This window comes from Amblyomma americanum, chromosome 1 (assembly GCF_052857255.1).
Source record: "Amblyomma americanum isolate KBUSLIRL-KWMA chromosome 1, ASM5285725v1, whole genome shotgun sequence".
In the NCBI taxonomy this organism is placed as follows: domain Eukaryota; kingdom Metazoa; phylum Arthropoda; class Arachnida; order Ixodida; family Ixodidae; genus Amblyomma; species Amblyomma americanum.
In genome coordinates, this window is record NC_135497.1 from 126,233,427 (window position 1) to 126,252,860 (window position 19,434).

Sequence of the window (19,434 nt, forward strand, 5' to 3'; positions counted from 1 at the left end):
CTATTCCGAAAGCAGTGCAAGCGTTTGTCCGATTGGCAAGTGGAAGAACTGCCAACTTGGGGCAGTTTTTTTTTTTTTTTTTGCAAAGGTCAAAAGTTATTGCCAGGCCATCGTCATTTACCGGGGTACTCTTAGCAGCGCGGGGTAACCACACTTTTGTCATGCTGTTGTAATTTAATGAGCTCCTTTTAGTATACTATATACACAGTGGTGGCTATTCACGTGAGTTTCAGCTTCACTTGTAAAATATTCCCTCTAAATACATGATAGATGTCAGTGCCCTTAATAACCTGCCGTTTAATCGGTTTCTACCTGCCATTGTGCTTGTTTAGTGCGCCTACTGGAGCTAATCTAAAATCAGCGAGAAATGTGTCTTCTGGTTTTACAGGAGTGACGTTTAAAACATTTGACGAAGGTGAAACTAACCAGAAGTGATATATGCTGATAAAGCCACTTATAAAGTCGAGAAGGCGTAGTAACCCTCTCCAGCTGGATTATTTCAGGGCAAATAGATATGGGTCTCTTCTTTTTAGCACACACGTGAGCGTTGTATGCATTATTTGGTTAGCGGAGTCGATGTAAAGCCAACACAAGCTATAATGCCGTCTGTCTTTCGTCGAAAGAGCAAACTTTCGCATGCTTTTCTTTTTCGCCAATTTTAACAACCAGCTTACATTAACGTAACAGCGGCTGCAATTCTGCTACCATGGCGGTTGCATCATGGACACAGGTTGTGATGCTACGTATCTGTCTTCTGTCTAAGATGCAAACTTTCGCTTACAGCTCTTCCTTGTCCATGCTGAAGCACAGAAAGCGAGCTCTGACTTCGACATGTCTGCATGTTGGTATATTTTGGAGCATTTCACTTATGCATAGTGGTACGTTGTGGCTCCAAACTAGAATTTAAGTCGGGAGTCATTGAAGTTGTCGATCGTTTGTAAATTTAACGGGTTCCAGGAGACAGCAGTGTATACGGTCCAGACATTGGTGGTAGTGCAGCGGTATTTCGGTTTAGTCTTACAGCGTTAGCTGCTGTTAGGCAGATTTAGCATAAAGTGATCCGCTACCGCGAACCTGTTCCTCGAGGTGCCAGGCGCGCATGCGCAGACGGCCTTGAGAGGTGTGCTGTTGGCACTGCGCAAACGCAGATCGCTCTATGCTAAATCTCTCTGTTAACTCTTACGCCTGTTTTACGGCACAGATCTTCTTCCGCACATACCCCCACTCCGCAGAAATCGTCATAAGGTCTCGAAACTAAACCCTTCAGACTAACTGTACCAGCTAACGATGAACATTTTTTTACTGATTCATAACCGTACTGTGAGTTTAAGTTGTCTATCATTCGTTCCGAAGAATTTCGCTTCATCTAAATTATTAAATGAGCGTGAGCACCCTCACAGTCATTAAAATTATATATAAATAAACCGAAACTTGTGACAGTAGGGTGGGCATATAGCACTGCCCCGATATCGTATCTAGATTCTTTGCTGCCAAAAAAGTGATGATGAAAGGGATGTGCAGGGACGTGTCATGAGATGCCGAAAAAAAAAAATGTTTTAAGACCTTTTGCTATTGCCCTATATTTTTTAACCCGCTGATTTGCGTGCTTCATCATACATTTATTGCCACGATGAAAACCTACTGAAATCTTTTGCACCCTTTGCAAATGTTCATCTTCACAAAGATATGACTCATGAAGCGATGATAAAAGGACACAGCTTTCTCGTTCAGCTCTTGCTATGTGGAATGCGCTCCGAAATTACATTGCACGGTTTAATAACTTGGGTTTGCATCGTACTGCACTGTTTTCCTTGCGACATTTAAGTTTGAGAGCAGTTTTATTTTTATCCGTGCTTAGCGACACGATTATTTCTTGGTTTAAGGAGTGGTGCAGATAAGTAAGAATAATTGAGGAAAACTTATCTAAACTGTAACACTTTTGCTCCCAGTTACAATAGTCTACAAGTTTTTTGAGGCGTAAAACAACACGCTGCATTGTTATTTTGATTGTGCCTTTCGTCGCAAAGCCAAAACTAAATGGGGTCTATAGGACTACCACTCAGTAAGTCAGCTGAGACGTACTGATGAGAGAAACTGCTTTGTTTATTAAGATGTGCACGGTCATTATTTAGTAGCGTCCGTAGTGCGAGTATTTGAACACGAAATCAGAGCAGCGTCGATGAAGTCCACGTTGATAGTCAAGATGACTTAAGTTTTTCAAAAGCAGCTGCTCGGACGGACTGCATAACTGCCTTTTACAGACTACAGATGGCGGAGGAAGAAACAGACGAGAGTCCGCGGACACACCGAGGTCTTCATTGCATCTCCTGAATCGTTTGAAAACAACAACGGTATCTGGATTGGTTGTTAGCGGTGATGTTGTGAAACTCTTTCTTTGATGCTTCGAAATGAAGTGCCGAAGTTGAAACTCTGGAAACCGTGTTGATTTTTTTCCCAGCGTTAGGTCGATGTTATCTTTAACTGGTTCTTTTCAGATTGCTGGCTTATTAAATTTAAACGCACTCAATCATCCTATCCAGTAAGTGCCGAATTATTTGTCCGACTTTTGAGAAGTTCACCATCACGGCTTCGACGAATGCTCGATCTCTCCGAAAGCGCACATCTGAAAGCGCAGGAAGCTGGCCAAGAAATTTGGCCTTGGACTTCAATCTCGTTCAGCGTTAGTGTGCCACAGCTGCGGCACGCCGTCGAACAACTTCAAGAAGCGTGTTCGGATATTCGTAAAAGCAGCAAAAATTCAACGGGCAAGAGGGCCTGGTGATCCTTCCTATTGCAACAAAAACCAGCTTCTCAGCGGCCTACAAAACACCCTTCCTTCGTACCGGGCACAAAAACGGCATTTTTGTGGACATACAGTACGGGGACCCTAACCTTCCCCGGCTCGTGCCCTGGATGTGCGCTACACGATTTTTTTCTTTTTGCTTCCCTCGCCCTTGTAGAGGGTTGGTCGAAGCGCTTTCCACAAGGTGGCGACACGAGCCCTCATTACAGGCAACTATCTCAGGAATAATATTAAAAGGAGAGTCTCGGCAGCTTACAATGCTTGACCCCCGTTGCACGCCACAAGCGGCATCCGCGGCAGTCGGCAAGTGCTGCAAGGGCCGCATGGCAACTGCCGCTAAAGGGCAGCAGCGGGAAAGGCAGCGGCATAAGCGCGCACGGCCGGAGCCTCCGGGCAGTGGCCTTGTTTTCGTGCCTGTCAAGTGCGTCGATGTGAACACAAAGCTCGGTTTTTTTCTTTTTTCTCTCGCCCCAGCTTTCGCCTCTCTCGTCCCCGGCGGCTGTCAACCCTCGGCTCGTCGCAATCATACCCTTGCCCAGCACGGCGGAAGCGGGAGACCGCCTCCCGAGGTGTCGCCCCTTTTGTCGCCGACAGCCGCTCCACCCTGACGCAGGGCGCAGACACGATTCGCGCTGTGCGCCTGCGGTGCGCCAATGGCGCGCCGACGACTCGTGGGCTTCGTGCGCCAGGATCCTCCCCTCGCTTTTATTCTTATTTTTAACCGTAACGCTGCCTCAAGGTGACAAAAAGAAAAGTTACGACACGCATCAAGCAGCGAAAGCAAAAGAGGAATGCACGAGGGCCTCGCGCAGAAGGTGCTGGGGCTTCATATCGCCGGCTTCAAGGAGGCCTCGCGGTGACGGCATGGGTAGGCCAACTGTTCCGCGCACTCGATTCTGACAATTTGTCATCATCAACGGCGCATTACTGGACCGGCCCAAAAGCATTGTACCAAGACGGCATCGAGTATGGGCGGCCCTCCGCGGCCCGGACTGCGCTTTGGTGACGGGAGCATAATGTTTGTGCTCGCTGTGGTGCGACAGTAAATGTTAATAATATGTGGTGTTTAAAGTCCCGAAACAGCGCAATAAAGGAAGGGAAAAGGGCGGGGGAGCCTCCAGGGACGACATTGGAGAATTGAGCACCGGATTCTCAGTACTGTCCTGCTGTTCTTTGTTGTTTAATGCGCGCCGAAATCACGGCGCCTGGGTGCATCCACACTCCTCTCCCGGTGAAATGCAGAAGCCTAGCGGCTGCAGCCGAGCGCGTTGTTACATTCACCAGCCACTAGAGGCTGGGCTCTATTATACAACATTACACGTATGATGGCCTTAGTTTCCTACGCGCCATATGAAATCCAACACACACACATATTCAACATTACGAGGGCAGCTCGTACGAATGTCTTGCGGGTGTCATTACACTGGGTGGCCTAGAACTTGAGTGCAGCACATGCTCTCAGAGAGACCACATGGGGTCTTCTTCCTAGTAGATATGGTTTTACAAACAGAAAATAAGCGTAGTTGAATATGATGAGCTTCGTGGCAAAGGGGGACAAACAAGTCCGAGGTAAGAGCTGCGCACCGCGCAGGTAGATTCAGGTACAGAGAATGTTTACTATATTCGAATCAGTGCGAAAGCACGGATTGGTGCTACGTAGAAGGCGACGATGAGCGGGGCAGTGCCGCGGGACAGAGCAGATGGAAGTTGATGAAGACGACGCTCTGCAGGGCTCTGCGCGAGAGTGTGGTGCAGTTTAGCCTGCGTCTTGGCCAATCCCCCGCAGTGGATGCGTGCCATTAACGTGTCATTAACGTGCCATTAACAACAACAACAGCGCGAGGCGTGTTCGGCTGCGTCGATAGCCCAGAACGGAGCCACACATTCTCATTCTGGGATATCGCGTGTACCCGAAAGAATTTGGCAGCTCAGCGGGATTGATTTCCTCACAATAAAGAAAAAAAAATAGTGCGGCGATAGCCCAGTGGTCTCGCGCAGCGGCCTTTGGAGATTACCCGTTCGCGCCGCCTCGGGTTCGGCTCCCAGTCGTGGATATGTTAATGCGATTTCTTTGTCTTTTTTTTCTATGCTCTCGAGGTGCACATACAGGATACGATTTTGCTAGGCTCTGAACCTCCGGATTAGTGCTTTTGCACTAATAGAAAAGCAGGTAGGACTCGCAGCACTGGTTTGAGGGATGTGCGAGATGCAATGCCAGCGTGCGTATCTCGTGCTACGGATGTAGCAGTAGGAAAGACGTAAAAAAATTAAAAGCTGAAAAAACAACAACATCTTCTTACGGCACGTTTTGCGACATACATCAGTCCAACACTTTGGCTCCTAGCTCTCACTTCTGCAGCGTTAGGACTACGCAAGGGTACTGCGAACATTTCTGTGAGAACACAAGACGAGCTTTGCCATGGCCACCTACAAAACTTTGTAGTGGCTAAACTCCATAAACAGGTAGCTATTCGAAGGATTAATCATAATAAAATCAAATCTTTATTCCACATATTGGGGACACAGACTAACACCCTTTGTGGAGGATTGACAATCGGAAGTGCAGCAAGTCTGTGCGGGCATTACATACTTGCATTGAAGATTATGTTGCAAGTGCACTGTTGTAGACACACTTAATCTGGATACGCATAACGTGCTTTCAGCGTCTTTATGCAGCAGACGCTGGCTGTAAAAAAAAACTAGCTTTTGTGGCGTTTCCCTTAGCGACGAAAGCATTATGGTCACAGAGGCGAACTTAAAAGGATCTTATAGCTTGCTCGTTTCTTGTGGGTCCAGTGCTTTGCAGAAGGAGTTGCATGCTTGCCACCTGTCAGGATATGTGTCGTCGCTGATCTAGAGCAACGCTAAGTGTAGAGGCATGTCCTTATCAAAGGACGTCTTCACTCTGTAGAAGACGCAAGTCTCAGAAATGTGCCAATTCGTTTGTCAAAATGCGCGTCAGATGATTTCTGTGCAACTTTGTTAGTACGCGTTGTACGAGGACGGGTTTAATAATGCACGTTCACAAACTGCTGTAACCTGGCAACCTCCAGGTATCTTCCTCTGGCACACGAAGAAGCGCGAAGGGTAAAACAGACGAAAGCTGTCCTTACAGCGACTCAGCGACATACTCTACCCAACTAGCCCGACAAAAACTCTCGCTAAACTCTATCATGTTGCCATCGTCAGTCCTCCTATATAATATATGCTGAACAGGTGGTCGAGCCACACGCTAGCAGTGTTTCCATCAAGCACTCCCAAATATTTCTTTCAACTGTGCCTTCAAGAAAATCAAATTAAAATAAAGTGCCACCTGCCACGGTGGGCTCACTATTCTGTGGGCAGGCTGTGATGACGACGTAAGGTCACGTGACCAAGGTGGTCCACCTGCCTCCTAGGTTGTCCTCTGGGGACCACCTGCCAGAGCCATGCACGTGATTTTTCGCTCGCAACGCCCACGTCGGATTTTCTGGAGAACGGGGCCTTTATCGCTATTGCATTATTAAGATTGAGCTGAACAGAAAGTTGCGTTAATTTTGGTTTGGGTGGCAATCGAACCTGGAACCTTCTCAATGCGAGACGGGCACGCTGCCCATAGGCTGCGAAGTCTCGTTGGTTCTTGATCAATAAAGGTAGACCTAGTGAATGCGTTGTGGTCTCTGACTTAATGAAGTGTCTTAGAGGGATGTACTGATGTGTACGTGAGTAATTATGACTATGCTAATTTGGAATCCGATAATAGAGTAAGATATGCGAACGGGACCCGATAACGCTCCTAAGTTCTGCTCTTAAAGGCGAAGCTTAAGCATCCACAAATTTTTTTTAAACACTGCGTGGAAACTGCCGCAAAAGATTTCAAAAGAGTAATGCCTGAATTGGGAAAAAGATAGAATGAAATGAAGACCATCTTTGAAGTACGCAGTGGCTGTGTTATGATAACAGATTGATTGCTCTGTGCTAGTTTCTGTGAAGGTTTTACCTGCAGGTTTTCCTCGCACCAGTCTCCTACGCCGCAAAAATTGCTTTCAGGCGTTCACTACACAATCTCAGATAGAAAAAAAAACACAAACAAATGTGCTCAGATTGACAATTATTTATACACTGAAGGAGGCGAGCTCTGTACCAGTATTTTAGCACGAGTCCCTGAGCGAACAGCATCAGTTAACCTGCCTACTACGCAGTAGGCTGCGTATGATTGGCGATGTGGCGTCCGCAACCACGAGGTTCAGTATGAGCCCTGCGTAGCCATACCGTTATAGAGGCGATGAGGCTCTTTTGTCTTTATTCTCTGGCGTTGCAAATAATATGCAGGTCAAGGAAGACGAGACAATGACATTCTCAAAATGCGCTTGTATGCTTAAATTCATTGCTATAAAGTTTCCGGCTGCTTGAGTATGGGGACAGGTGAGAGAGACTTCTTCAGGACGTTTTTGTTCAAGTGAAGAATTTTGGCGCGCAGTAATTAAGCAAGCAATGTTTTTGGTTCCCATTCTCGACAAATTAAGGCGAACTCATCCGCAATATTCCGAAAGAAACTTTTCCTACAAAACGCTTCCCGCTGCTTAGACCACTCGGCCATCGCAGCAGCCTCTCGCGCCGTGTGCATAACTGGTCGCTAGCGCTGTGCTGTGGATATTGTCGTATTCGCCGTCCTTCATCCATTCGTTCTGCGCCGCATATGTTTTAAAGGCCGCTAAGAGAACAAGGGGTTGTGAGGAAAGGAAAGGCGCAGTCGACCACGACCGCGATCTGTAGTGCGTGCTGACGCCACTTCCTCTTCAGAGCCGATGCCCGTCACGTGGGTCACCACGCATCAAAGACGGCGAACATAGCTGAGCGCGCTGTCGCTCGCTGTGGAAAGCTAATAAAAGAAAGGCGGCTGAAGGCGCAGGCTCCATGACTCGAGTGCTGCTACCACCACCTATGTATGAGCCGTCCTAGAACGTGCGACTCCTTTTCTGCAATCTATTCAGTGCTTACATCTGCTCTCGGCGACGAGACAGACTGAGTATTTTTTCGTAGCATTTGCAGTGCGTGTCATGCTGTGTCACACCTGTAAGGTTTCCTTTCCCTAAACTAATGAGCCTCTGGGCTCGCGCCTGGTACACTGTGCCACATTTATGGGCGCTTGACTGAAGAAGTGCTGGTGTATTTGCACCTTTCACAAAGGTACCAGTTTGGGCTAGTTGGTGGAACATAAAGAGAACTTGTCCCGTATCCTTCTCATCTTGTCTCGTTTATAATCCACATTTAATTAATGGAAAAGGTAGCCTGAACTAGCACACTTGATTGTTCTGAGCGGGGAAATTATTCTGCCTTGCGGGGGCCTTACGCTTTAAATCCTACAGGCTGGCAACTTGTTCTGTTCTGCCAGTTCGTGCTCACGCTACGTTGGTTTGTTTTCGTTACGCTGTGGCATACTTTCTTTAGCAGTAACGTAATTGCTACTTGTCGCTATTGCAATGCTTTCTCGACTGAGACGAACATTACAGCTTGTAATGCGACTTGTTTAAGTTCACCTCCTCAAATTTATCTTCAGTTAGCATTTTACTCTCGTTCCAAGTTAGAGTTTTATTCGATAGCCCTGCATTTACGCAAGGTTTGCTCTGCACAAGTTTGACAGGGTGAATAAAGTGGTCCGGACAGGCAGTTTTGGCTCTCGACGAGATATGCTACAGTTGAAAACACGTCATTCGGGGAACCATCAGTTATATATTTAGCCACTGCGTGCTTATAATAGCGCCTCTACAGCATCTGTTCTGCGGCCGTCATTGATCGTGTCCCCGCCGAGTTTAACGGTCGTGAGCAGTTGGGAGGCTGGGCGCGTTTTTCGAGCTCCTCTCGCTTCAGTCTTCTCTGCCTGGGTGCGGAGTAAGTGTAGCCGTAAGGTTAAACAAAGTTCACGAACAATGAAAGGGCCGCGCTACTGAAGTTGTTTACGGCGTTTTACTCGGTTAGGCTGAAAGATGTGTAGTTTAAGGGAAGCGCGGGTGTTCGTCGTGCGAAATTTGTTCACGATAGCCTATCGTTCTGTGCTGGTTTCGGGAACTTCTCTTCCAGGCCGTCGCAAGATTTCGCTGCTCCTGCATGAACGCGGTAAATGTGGGAACTAAAGGATAGACAACAACGAAATCAAGCGAATGAGCAATCAAACAAAAACAAACAAGCAACAAAACGCCAAAAGAATGAACGCAAGCTCAAACAAGAAGGCTCTGCTAACAAAGGCGATGCTGACGTATAGAAGAGAGGAAAATATGGTGATAATCATGATGAGTTTTTATGGCGCAAGGGCATCTCTGGCCAAAGAGCGACTTAGCACAGTGTGTAGTTTTTTCTTCTACTCTAGGTGCGGTCAACGACCCATTTCCCAAGCATTTCACCCCAAAAAAGCCGAGCACCAGACCAGGCGAAAGCTTGTACCCATTGTATCACCGGTGGGTACCCGGCGGCACTGGGGATCGAACCCCGCACCTCCCGCATGCGAGGAGGCAGACAGGAAAAACAACCAGCCGGGAAAGTTTTCGGTACAGAATACGGCCCCTGATTTCTTCCAGCCGTAATACTTGGATATTGCGTTAGTCAGATTGTCCCCATGCCACTGAACCGAAAAGCAGCGAGCAGCAAGAGCCAAGTGATCATGCCATCAAGAAAAATTTATCCTGAGCAACATGGAAAATGCTAGGCAGGGAAAATATCCTTCAGCGTAGCTGAGCAAAGTTCATGGAAGCTGGGTTAAGAAACGAGACTTATTTATTGGAGCGTTGAAAAGAAAGGAAAAAGTGGCGGGGCAATGGCTTCATCATGCCGCTCAGTAAGCGACGGAATTTCACTAAATTGCGCATTAACGACCGGGCATTGCCTGCCTCGGCGGCCAGCGCTGTGCTCACGTATTTTGCCTGTATTCGTCGTGGGTTCTAAACACGGAGATATTGTGTGCTTGGGTTAGGCGGTTGTAGCTTGCCTTACTTTTTTTATGTACCTTTATAATCGCACATCTAATGATAATAATAAACCAAGCCTTGAATTGGATATTAGTAGCGCATCTTTAATAGAAGTCGCACCAGCGAGAATGAATCACGTTCCGACTTATAGATGCAGTGCTTACGCATAGTTGAGCAAGTTCATTTTGCATCGCCTGTTCCGTAGTTGCGATCGATGCCGTGTGGCCGCTCAGAATGCAGCACGATGGCCTGTCACGACGCATTGGCGGGACGCTCATGCTTCCTTGCTATTTCTTGCCCACACTTCTGGATGTCTGGGCAGTGCCGTTGCTTACGTTAAGGAGCCTAATCAGATACAATAACATATTTTTTTTCCCTCGCACTCGGCCTCATCTGCGGGCAGATTCCGGCGATAGCGAGGGGTGGTGGGACGTCACTTAAACAACCGATGGTGGTCGAGAAGAACTAGATGGAAACAGAATGGAACAGAATCGTTTAGTTTTCCCGACCGTGGCTGTGGCCCGTGGCGTTGGCATGCTGTAACAAAATGACAACCTAAAGAAGAATGATGGTGGTTCGGGCTAGGCGGTAGCCTCATGTGAATTACCCACTATCCCGGACCATCACCCTTCTAAGTCAGAGCTTGTGTTGTCTCTCTTTGTTGTTTTGCTCTATGGAACCTAATGTGAACCTAACGAAGCCCCTTGAAAGCGGTAACGCGATGCCGAGGGCAAATGCGACGGATGAGGAGTCGCGCGTAACTTTGTCTTCCACCATCGAACAGTGGTGTTCAATTAAAAAAAATGTTCCCTATTTCGGGGATTTTTAGGAGTAAAATTTGGCAAAAACGGTATCTTCATTGGTTTTCAGGAAACTTTCACAACAGAAATTTTCTTGTTTTTTTTCAAAATCGCTAGATTTTCTAAAGTGCTGCAGGGAAGAAGGGCGAGAAATTGGGAGTTTGGGGTCTAATTAAGGGAATTTTCGGTTACGGCAAGGAACATCACTGCCATCGGGCGCACGAAAGGCAGTAAAAGTGGCTGTTGAATGCATGTATATTGTGTTTACATCTGAGAGTTGTGTTTCATTTCGTAACAGTGCTGGTCTCAATTACTTCGATTAGTTTATGCGTTAGACTGTTCGAAAAATGTCCTTCTATTGGCGAGCTGCGCGGGTTCGATCCCGGCTACGGCGGTCGAATTTCGATGGAGGCGAAATTCCAGAGGCCCATGTACAGTGCGATGTCAGTGCACGTTAAAGAACCCCAGGTGGTCGAAATTTTCGGAGCCCTTCACTACGGCGTCCCTCATAGCCTAAGTCGCTTTAGGACGTTAAACCCTCATAAACCATAAACCATATTGGCGAGCTGCTTAATTTTGTGGAATCGCAAATTACATGCTGATGAATGCTTTTTGTAGGAAACTGCTCTGTATTGAAGTTACTCGATGCTTCCATGAACAAAATTGTGGCGCAGCGTCATAATTTTACGTATGAGCAGTTATCACACATTTGTTCTAAGTAGAATTCCTCACAAAGCAACATTCCAACAAGAAGAGATGAACATTCCAACGAGCAAAATTCCAACAAGAAGAGATGAAAAATTCAAATGCACAAGTCAGTGGGTGCGTGTCTGTGTTGGTGCATGCACAATCAGCGTCAAACGAAGCGCGATCCGAACAAATGGTACGCGAACATAAACCAAAAAGATACTAGCTGCTGGAGAGTAAAAATAGGAGGCGTCTATTATCATTCACAAAAAGAGATAGTCGCGCGTTCGAAATGAATATCATTTGCGCTAGTATTTTGACTCCCACAACTGAGATCTCGTTTTGCGGTTCACATTTCAATTGTCTTGTTCGCGTTTCAGTTGACGTAGCTATTGCATGCTTCCCTGAGGAATGCAACTGGTTGGAATGCGAAACTACGGACGGAAATCTTGCGCTCGACTTTATCTCTCGAATTTCATGTGGGCACGCCCGATGGACTGATGGACGGACGAACGAGGCATCGTATAATTAAGGGCGTAACAAAATGTGGGCTCGAAATTTTTTTCTGTGTACACGCCCCAGGTTTCTTTTATTGCTTCACTTACAATACTGAGCTCTAATCAGGGGCCTGGTAGGTTGCCTGATGCGAGTACCTTTTGCAGGCTTCTCTTAACGGGAAGGTAAACTAACTGTAAACTACTAGGCCGCAATCGACTGTCAGGTGTGAGGCGTGTAAACAAGTAATTACAGACGGCAGTTCTCTACCTCTTGATGCACTGTTGCGTAATACTATTAAGCTCTATGGCTAACCATACTGCTAGCGCAGCACAAGTGCTGTGAATTGGGCTTGTTGGTTGCCGATCATATTTGAAACAGCGCAAGGACGGGACACAGTGAGGAGCGCCTGTGGTGTCTCCTCACTGTGTCCCGTCCTTGCGCTGTTTCAGATATGACGGGCTAGTGCAGCCCATGGAAGGCCTCGCAACAAAAGCTTTGGTTTCACTTAATCGGTATCAAGGCGTTATCACGCAAAAAGCGAAGACGTGTGACCCTCCACGATTAGTGAGCACATCCGGAACTAGTTGTTGCGTCGCACCGCAATTAAAGTTAGTTTCCCGCCTAGACTTCTTTTTATTTGCAAAGTTGACACGCTATTTGAGGTTTAGTTTGGCAGTGAGGCATTTGGGACTCCGAACGTAGCGCCTTTTGTGGCTGAACTTGGCGTAAACTTGGATAACGAGGCCGCCCTTGGGCATGGGCAGAAACGCGGACTACTGGCCTCCAGGGCTTTTTATCCGGCACGATTGCCTAGTGCTTGTTATTAGTGCGGTATAACTGTTGTGAGACGATGGTGACTAATCACTGCAGGGGAAACTGGCTTGACTCCTCGCCTGTGCACTATGTGGCCGCGTACATCTGTGGTTTAATTCATACTCTTTCTATGGCGGTTCAAGACTAACTTTTAAAATCTTTAGCAACAACAACGTAGGCTGCATTCGAGCAACTGCATTAGTTGGCTAGGTAGACACAGACTGCAAGAATTAATTTTAATTTCATAGAACTGTGAATAATGATGATTTTATTAACTTTTTTTCAGTGTTTGTTGCATATCACTTCACTCCAGAGGTGAAGGTCTTATCTGAAATAATTTTGTAAAATTATCGTACGAGAAATCCCTTCGAAATGTCTAGCACCCAGTCCTGTTTGCTAAGTAATCACGAGAGGAAAGCATGACGTTCCTTGTTGTGATCAATGAGAAGGCAAGCACATTTTCTTTTTTTTTTTGTGTAGCAAGAGAGAATGGCTAATGAAGTAACACTTACCCTTTGATGACCACTTCGTTCTGAGGGCAAGACAAAAATTTGCAAGAAAAGTAACTGCGGCCACAGTCCACAACTGGAACGCACTACCTGTAGCAAAGAAAGGACCATACGCAGCTGTTGCAGAGTTGCCCACCGAACGTTTGTTAGACCAAGGGCCACGGAACCCCAGTTTTTATGGCATACGTACTCTCTTAGCCACACCGCTGCATGTTACGCTGGCACTGCGGTATTTTATCGCGCTGAAAGCTCTGTGTAAAGGGCCTACCCTTCTTTGCACCAACTGCGGTGGATGTTTTGATATGTCGATACATTCCGTCGTCATAGAAACGTTATTCCCTGCCAGAACAAAGGCATCTCCCATTAATCTTCAGTTCGCCCTGTCCTGTGCCAGCTGTGCGCACCCTATCCCACCAAATACCCTAATCTCATCTCCCCACTCGACTTTCCACTACCTCCGGCTACGTTTTTCTTCTCTTTGGATATATCATAATTTCCGGACTATTGTCCGCATTCGGTGTATGGACCGCAGGACACGTTTCGGCGCGAGAATTGTTTTTTTTACTAGATCATCCGCACCTGGAAAATATTCCGCATTGCTCATCTGTAGGAACATGCTAATTGCGTTGGTCCCGAGAAGGGGACAACAGTACGATGAACTTCCTTCTTTTCGGAGGCATCGCGAACCGTTTTCCTACACGCACATAGTTCACTATCTTCCTACCTGCAGCACATTCGTTATGAGAGACAGGCGCCTATGGTCACCAGTGTGCGTTATTTTAATTTCAAGCACAAGTCGAGCGAGCCGTACTCTTCGAAATCAAGATGCTAGTAAGTGCCAGTACGCACGCGTAAAAAGCCAGCGACTCAATGGCGAAGAAATAATGGCGAAAGTTTGACGGTAATAAAAGTACCGTGATAGTGAGAATCATTTTCGACGTGGCATGTTATGATGGGCCGTTCTGAAGACAAAAATAATAGTCCACCCCGGTAGATGGTCCGCGTAGCAAAGTTCAATTTTAAGCATGTATAGGTCCTCACATTGTACGCGGGAAGTTACGATACTCTTACTCTGACAGACCATAGGTTATCTGTTTTCCGTATTATACGTTCGGCCATATTCTCTTCTCGATGCCCGTTAAGATATCAATAACTTGTGTGTATTCGCTGTTCCACGCTGCTGTTTGTCTGCTTTCTAACGTTACCCCTGTCACCCTTTTCATCGCTCGCTGCATTCTCCTCAGTTTAATTTGAAGCCTTTTCGTTAGTCTCCAAGTGCCGGCCCATAGGTAAGTAAGTGCAAACAGGATAAGATATTTTTATACTCGGCGCGGACGGATAAGCGCAGATAAACATTAATGAAATGTGCTGTCCCTTTAGTGGAGTTGTGGATGCCCCATTTACCGATGCATTTACTGAAGAACGCAGCGAAAACCGGAGCGCCTTATTTGTCATGTTAGAAAGTTTGAAAAGTTGAATGCGTCCTTACAGGATGTGATGGCCAAGTATTACGACAGGCTGGTAAGTTCCTATTCTTTCGAGGAAGAGCGTTGTGTGGCTCACTCCGTGAGCGCTTACTGTGTGGGCGCACTCCGACCGGTGTAGCTCGCTCGCTCACTGGTCCTCAAAGTGGTTCGCCGTGATCCCCAGGCCTCGTTTCAGTTCTATCGACAGTATATGTTTTTTTTTAAACAGTAGCACAGAAATTTGATCTATTAGTGGACCTTGACCCTTTAAGGCGCTTTGTGCACAACTGTGTACATTTCGAACTTGCAGCTATTTCTCGGAGTGTGCTCGACTAATATTTATTTCTTCGTTTCAAGGCAGTTTAGCGTTCTTCATCTTGCAAACAGAATGCTTTTCGATGCCAACTAGGGAACGCAGAAAATAATATTACACCAGAAAAGTAAGCTTGGTACCACGTCCTGCCTCAATTTCTTGCTGACAGATCTGGTCACGAGTACTGATGTCAGTTTTTTTTTTCTGAACTTTTCGCATCATGTGCATATTCGAAACCCAAAATGATTTTACTATACCTAGGACATTAAATGCATAAACGCTGGCGTTTTAATATCAGTTTCTCAATCTTTTGGCAGTTTATAATATATTCTGTACATGCGTGCAAAAATTAACAATTGGGGTGTTCCGTTAGAAAACTAACGGATTCACTCTCTTGAGGTCTCGGCATACTATTTAGGCGGAAAAATATTCGTTTTGAATAGAAATAATAAATTGTGCCTGGAAGGATGCACTCGCTGCATCTAGGGTTTGTGTTGCGCATCGTTCCTGTTCTCCTTGTGACAGCAGTGGAACCCCAAGTCCAGGGTGCTTTCGCATTACATTTTTTTTGTTTGGCCAGGATTAGCATTCGTTACGCAAATTCAGGAGCAAGCACAGGCTAATGAAGCGTAAAAGACGCCACATGAGCTTTGCTGGATGTATATGAGCGCACTTTTTGTACGCGTTGCAAAATTTTCCTCGTACGAAGAAAAGCGAATATAACTACAATCTTTTGCTAACTGTCGCGACCTCTGACAACGCAATAAACTGTCCTCCGACAACGCAAAAAAATTATGAAATTTGCCCTTTCGCTCCTGACCTTTGTGGCTGTTCTGCCAGGTGCCGATCTTCCCTTAAGGTCTGCTTTGACGTCGTCCTAAAGGGTTGACTCCTCTCTTCTGTCCTTGCTCAGTCATTGCTCTCTGAAAAATTTTGGTTCGTAGAGTTAGGTTTTTTGTATTGAGTGTGCATGGAAACAAAAGGGTAAAAGATGAGAGGTTAAAGACAGGAATATATTATACAAGGGGCGGGTGCTTCATGTCGCCGCTGCTTATGGATTGGTCGGGGGGTTGGCTGGCTGTGTTGTTGACGCAGACTGTGCTAGCCTTCTTCAAGGAATGAGTTTTTTATTTGCCGGGAATATTTGGAGGTCGATGCTTATGAAAATGAACGTGACGTGTAACTCCAAAACTCTAGATATTATTATCGTTAGGCACGGCGGGTGAGCTCGACGAAAAAGATCCAACATTAAGCAGGAACAAAATGCTTACTAAGCAATTCTAGACGACAGCACTTTTGAGCGGGGAGCCGTTTATGAACGAAATTTTTTTCATATAATGTAATATTTCACTATAAAAATCAATATATCCGCAGATCATCCGACGGCAGTCTTGTATTTTTTTTTCTATTCACGTTTTTACTATCTTCCAAAGCGTTCCTCATTGATTTCCTATGGCAGTCTTAAACTGTTCGATGCGATCGATCGAAACACCTTAAAAGAAAGATTTTGCTACATATCCGAATAATGGACCATTACCTTCGATATTTATATAACAGTGTCTTACAATTTTACAAATTTTTGCCCGAGAAAGCTGGACTAGTACCTACGGACTCATGGGTCGCAGCAATAGTAAACCAGATGAGCTACCATCATTCCTGCACTCGCGCTGCTGGACACCATAGTTAACGCAGCTTAGTTGAGGTCCCGCGATTTAAGTTTCATTGCATTCAAGAATATGAATCGCACGGAAATTGTTTGCTGCAGCTCATTTTGTGGAGCGGATGTAGCCAGGAAAACAAAACTAAACTTGCAAAGTCATTAAGCTGAAGCTGACAGTTTCTTATATTAAATGGTTAAACCACATGAATAAAGTGCCCAGTTGCATACGCGATAAAGAAGCATGCCGTGACAAATAGACCGGCCAGTTAAAACGTAAATTTTCTGGGGTAGAAAAGGTTTCGACATTCCGAGGCTTCTTGCCGTACCCTGCAGATTATTTGGGTGGCGTTAGCTCCCTGTTTTCTCGTGCGCGCACATGCGTGCGGCTGCTATCTGCCTGCATCTCAAGTAGGAGCAACTGTTGGATGATTTCTCGCGAGACAGACACACACAAAAAAATCGATTGGTTCGGCAGCGTATAGCCGGCACAAGGAAGGGTCCCGGCGTTTGAGACTCGAACAAGCGGTGGCGGTTCGACGCGTTTGCCGAATCTCGAATGAATACAAGGCTGCCGGGGTTTCCGAGATGCCAGAAGGGCGGCCTGGAGGCGTTCATTTTTGTTCAAATATATTCCTTACTTCCGAGGATTATGCTGCAAATGCGGTGCGTGGCTGAGTCCGGACAAACGCTACAGGTGGCTGGAGGCACACACATGATTTGACGTATTAGCGTCTCCCGCAAAGGACACGGTTAGGCTACTACACTTGGCATAGTTTGTATGAAGCTCCATGAATTTACCCGAGTTTAAGCCCAATCCACTAACCTGTGCTGGCAAGGTTAAGGTACTCTACCTTCCTCGGCGTCCTCCAATGAACCAGACGCTGAGAACCGGTGGACAGGCCAGTTATCACTGCCTTACTGGTTTGCATAGTAAGGTAGTCTCGAAATGCTGATTCACTCCGATCAAACTACGGATGCTGTGGGGACGCAGCACGAACGGAACGTTGCAATGTAACCGGAACAATGGCGCCATCTTGTTTCGTGAACCAACGTTCTTGTCTTCCTTTAGGACATAGGCAAATATATACCCAAGGCCAGGATTATTGGCAAATGTTTGGCTCGTGATAAAGTTAAAGTCAGGAAGTGCAGGTCTACAGGTGGTGGTGTTTCGCGTTTCAACGAGCATCGACATCGTGGGCCTTATCGGCGTGGCGCTGCTGTTCTTTTGCTTCGAGCACAATAGCCAGCTCGCTCGCTAGGGGGCCCTAGAATTGAGCACATTCACTGGACTGCATAACGCATTGGGCATGGTATTCCTAGATTTCTTTGTACGCAGTCTAAAATCAACACTACTGAAGCCACCGCTGCTTGCTATTTGACCATAAGATGGTGAAGTCTACAGCAAAGTAAAAAAAAAAAACACGATAAAACGTCCTCCAAAAGTGCGGGCAGTTGAACTAACGACCTCCAGATTACGAAGAGAGCATGCAACCCACAGGCCGCCAAACCGCGTTACTTTCTGGCGAATAAAGGTGAACATATTGTATGCGTTTCCTTACGACTGTATGCTAATGATTGGTTTTATAGGGTTTAACGTCCCAAAGTGACTCAGACTATGAGGGACGCCTTAGTGGAGGGTTCTGGATAATTTAGACCCCATGTGGTTCTTTAATGCTCACAGTACACGGGCCTCTAGCATTTCGCATCCATCGTAATTCGACCACCGCGGCCGGGATCGGACCCGCGTCTTTCGGGCCACCAGCCGAGCACCATAACCACTGAGCTACCGCGGCGGCTTCCCTCTAATGAATAGGTGCGTCATTAGAGAGGAAGGAATTTTTATTGAACCTCGCAACCAACTCACGATGAGACAATGCTTTCGCAATCAAAGCACGTAAACAGTCTTGTGTGCCTTCCGTAATTCTTTCGCTCCGACATGAAAGCAGAGTGACCACCTAACAGGATCATGTGATCGCGTGATTGTTTGTGCACCCTTGTCGGACAAAATTAGCCAAAGTGAGCCGCTAGCAGCTGTCGGCGCTAGCCATGGGGCCCTTGGATGCGCCCGAAAAAACAGCAAACTTTTTACCCATTGCCGTGGCTCAGTGTCTTTGGCGTTTGGCGGACCCGCGTGGCGTCTCGGGATCGAATCCATGCCGCGCGGTGACCACTTTTCGATGGAGGTGAGATGCAAAAACATCCATGTGCAGTGCGTTGTCAGCGAACGTTAAAGAGACCCTGCGACACTTTTTAGACATCGTAAATAGGCTCGACCTCTCGTCAGATCGCGTTGCTGTGAGCAACTGAGCTAAATATTACACCTGAACACACAGAAGAGAACGCAGAATCAAGCTCTAAATCTAAAGTTGGCTGGCTCGTTCGACTTCTTAAAACTCGCCCCCGTCTTCGAGTATCGTGTCTCCGTGTATAAGTTTAAAAATAGCTATCCGTAAGATACTTTCCGGCGTCGAGCGAACGTCACGCAGCAGCTACAACGAACGAATCTAAACTAACGAAAAGACAAAGCGCGGACGCTTAGTGTAGGCAGCATGGCCATTCCGCGCACTATGACTACAATTAGCTGTCTTGAGAGATATGTCTAAAAAAAGTTGAAAAATATGCGACGACGTAATGACGTAAGCGAGGACGTTTCAGTGGGTGCAGCCAGCGGAGACGCCCCTAGCTTTGAGCATGCTAGGAATCACGGCAGGAGAAAGAAAGATGCGAAGGTTTAATTTCGATTTCTGATAATTACAGTCCTATCAAGCGCATTAAAAAAAATCTCGCTAGAAAGGATTCACGAAGCAGTCTCCTTCAACATCGAATGTATGCCACACCTTTTTTGAAAAGTGCTTCAGGGCTTCTTTAAGGAGCCCCAGGTGGTCGAAATTGATCCGTAGGGCTCCAGTACGGCGTCCCTCATAGCCCGCATGGAGCCTCGTTT

General features: G+C 46.5%; 1 long non-coding RNA gene across 2 annotated transcripts in view; it reads right to left on the minus strand.

Annotated features, from left to right (window-relative positions):
* LOC144135827 (uncharacterized) overlaps positions 1-19,434 on the minus strand; it is a 42,056-nt gene that overhangs the window by 6,455 nt on the left and 16,167 nt on the right. The window contains exons 2-3 of one of the 2 annotated variants that reach the window (XR_013315557.1): positions 15,651-15,753; positions 13,055-13,141 (exon numbers count right to left, since the gene is read on the minus strand). This is a non-coding gene — a long non-coding RNA (uncharacterized LOC144135827). The remainder of the gene's footprint in view (positions 1-13,054; positions 13,142-15,650; positions 15,754-19,434) is intronic. The other variant, XR_013315558.1, reaches the window with a different exon arrangement.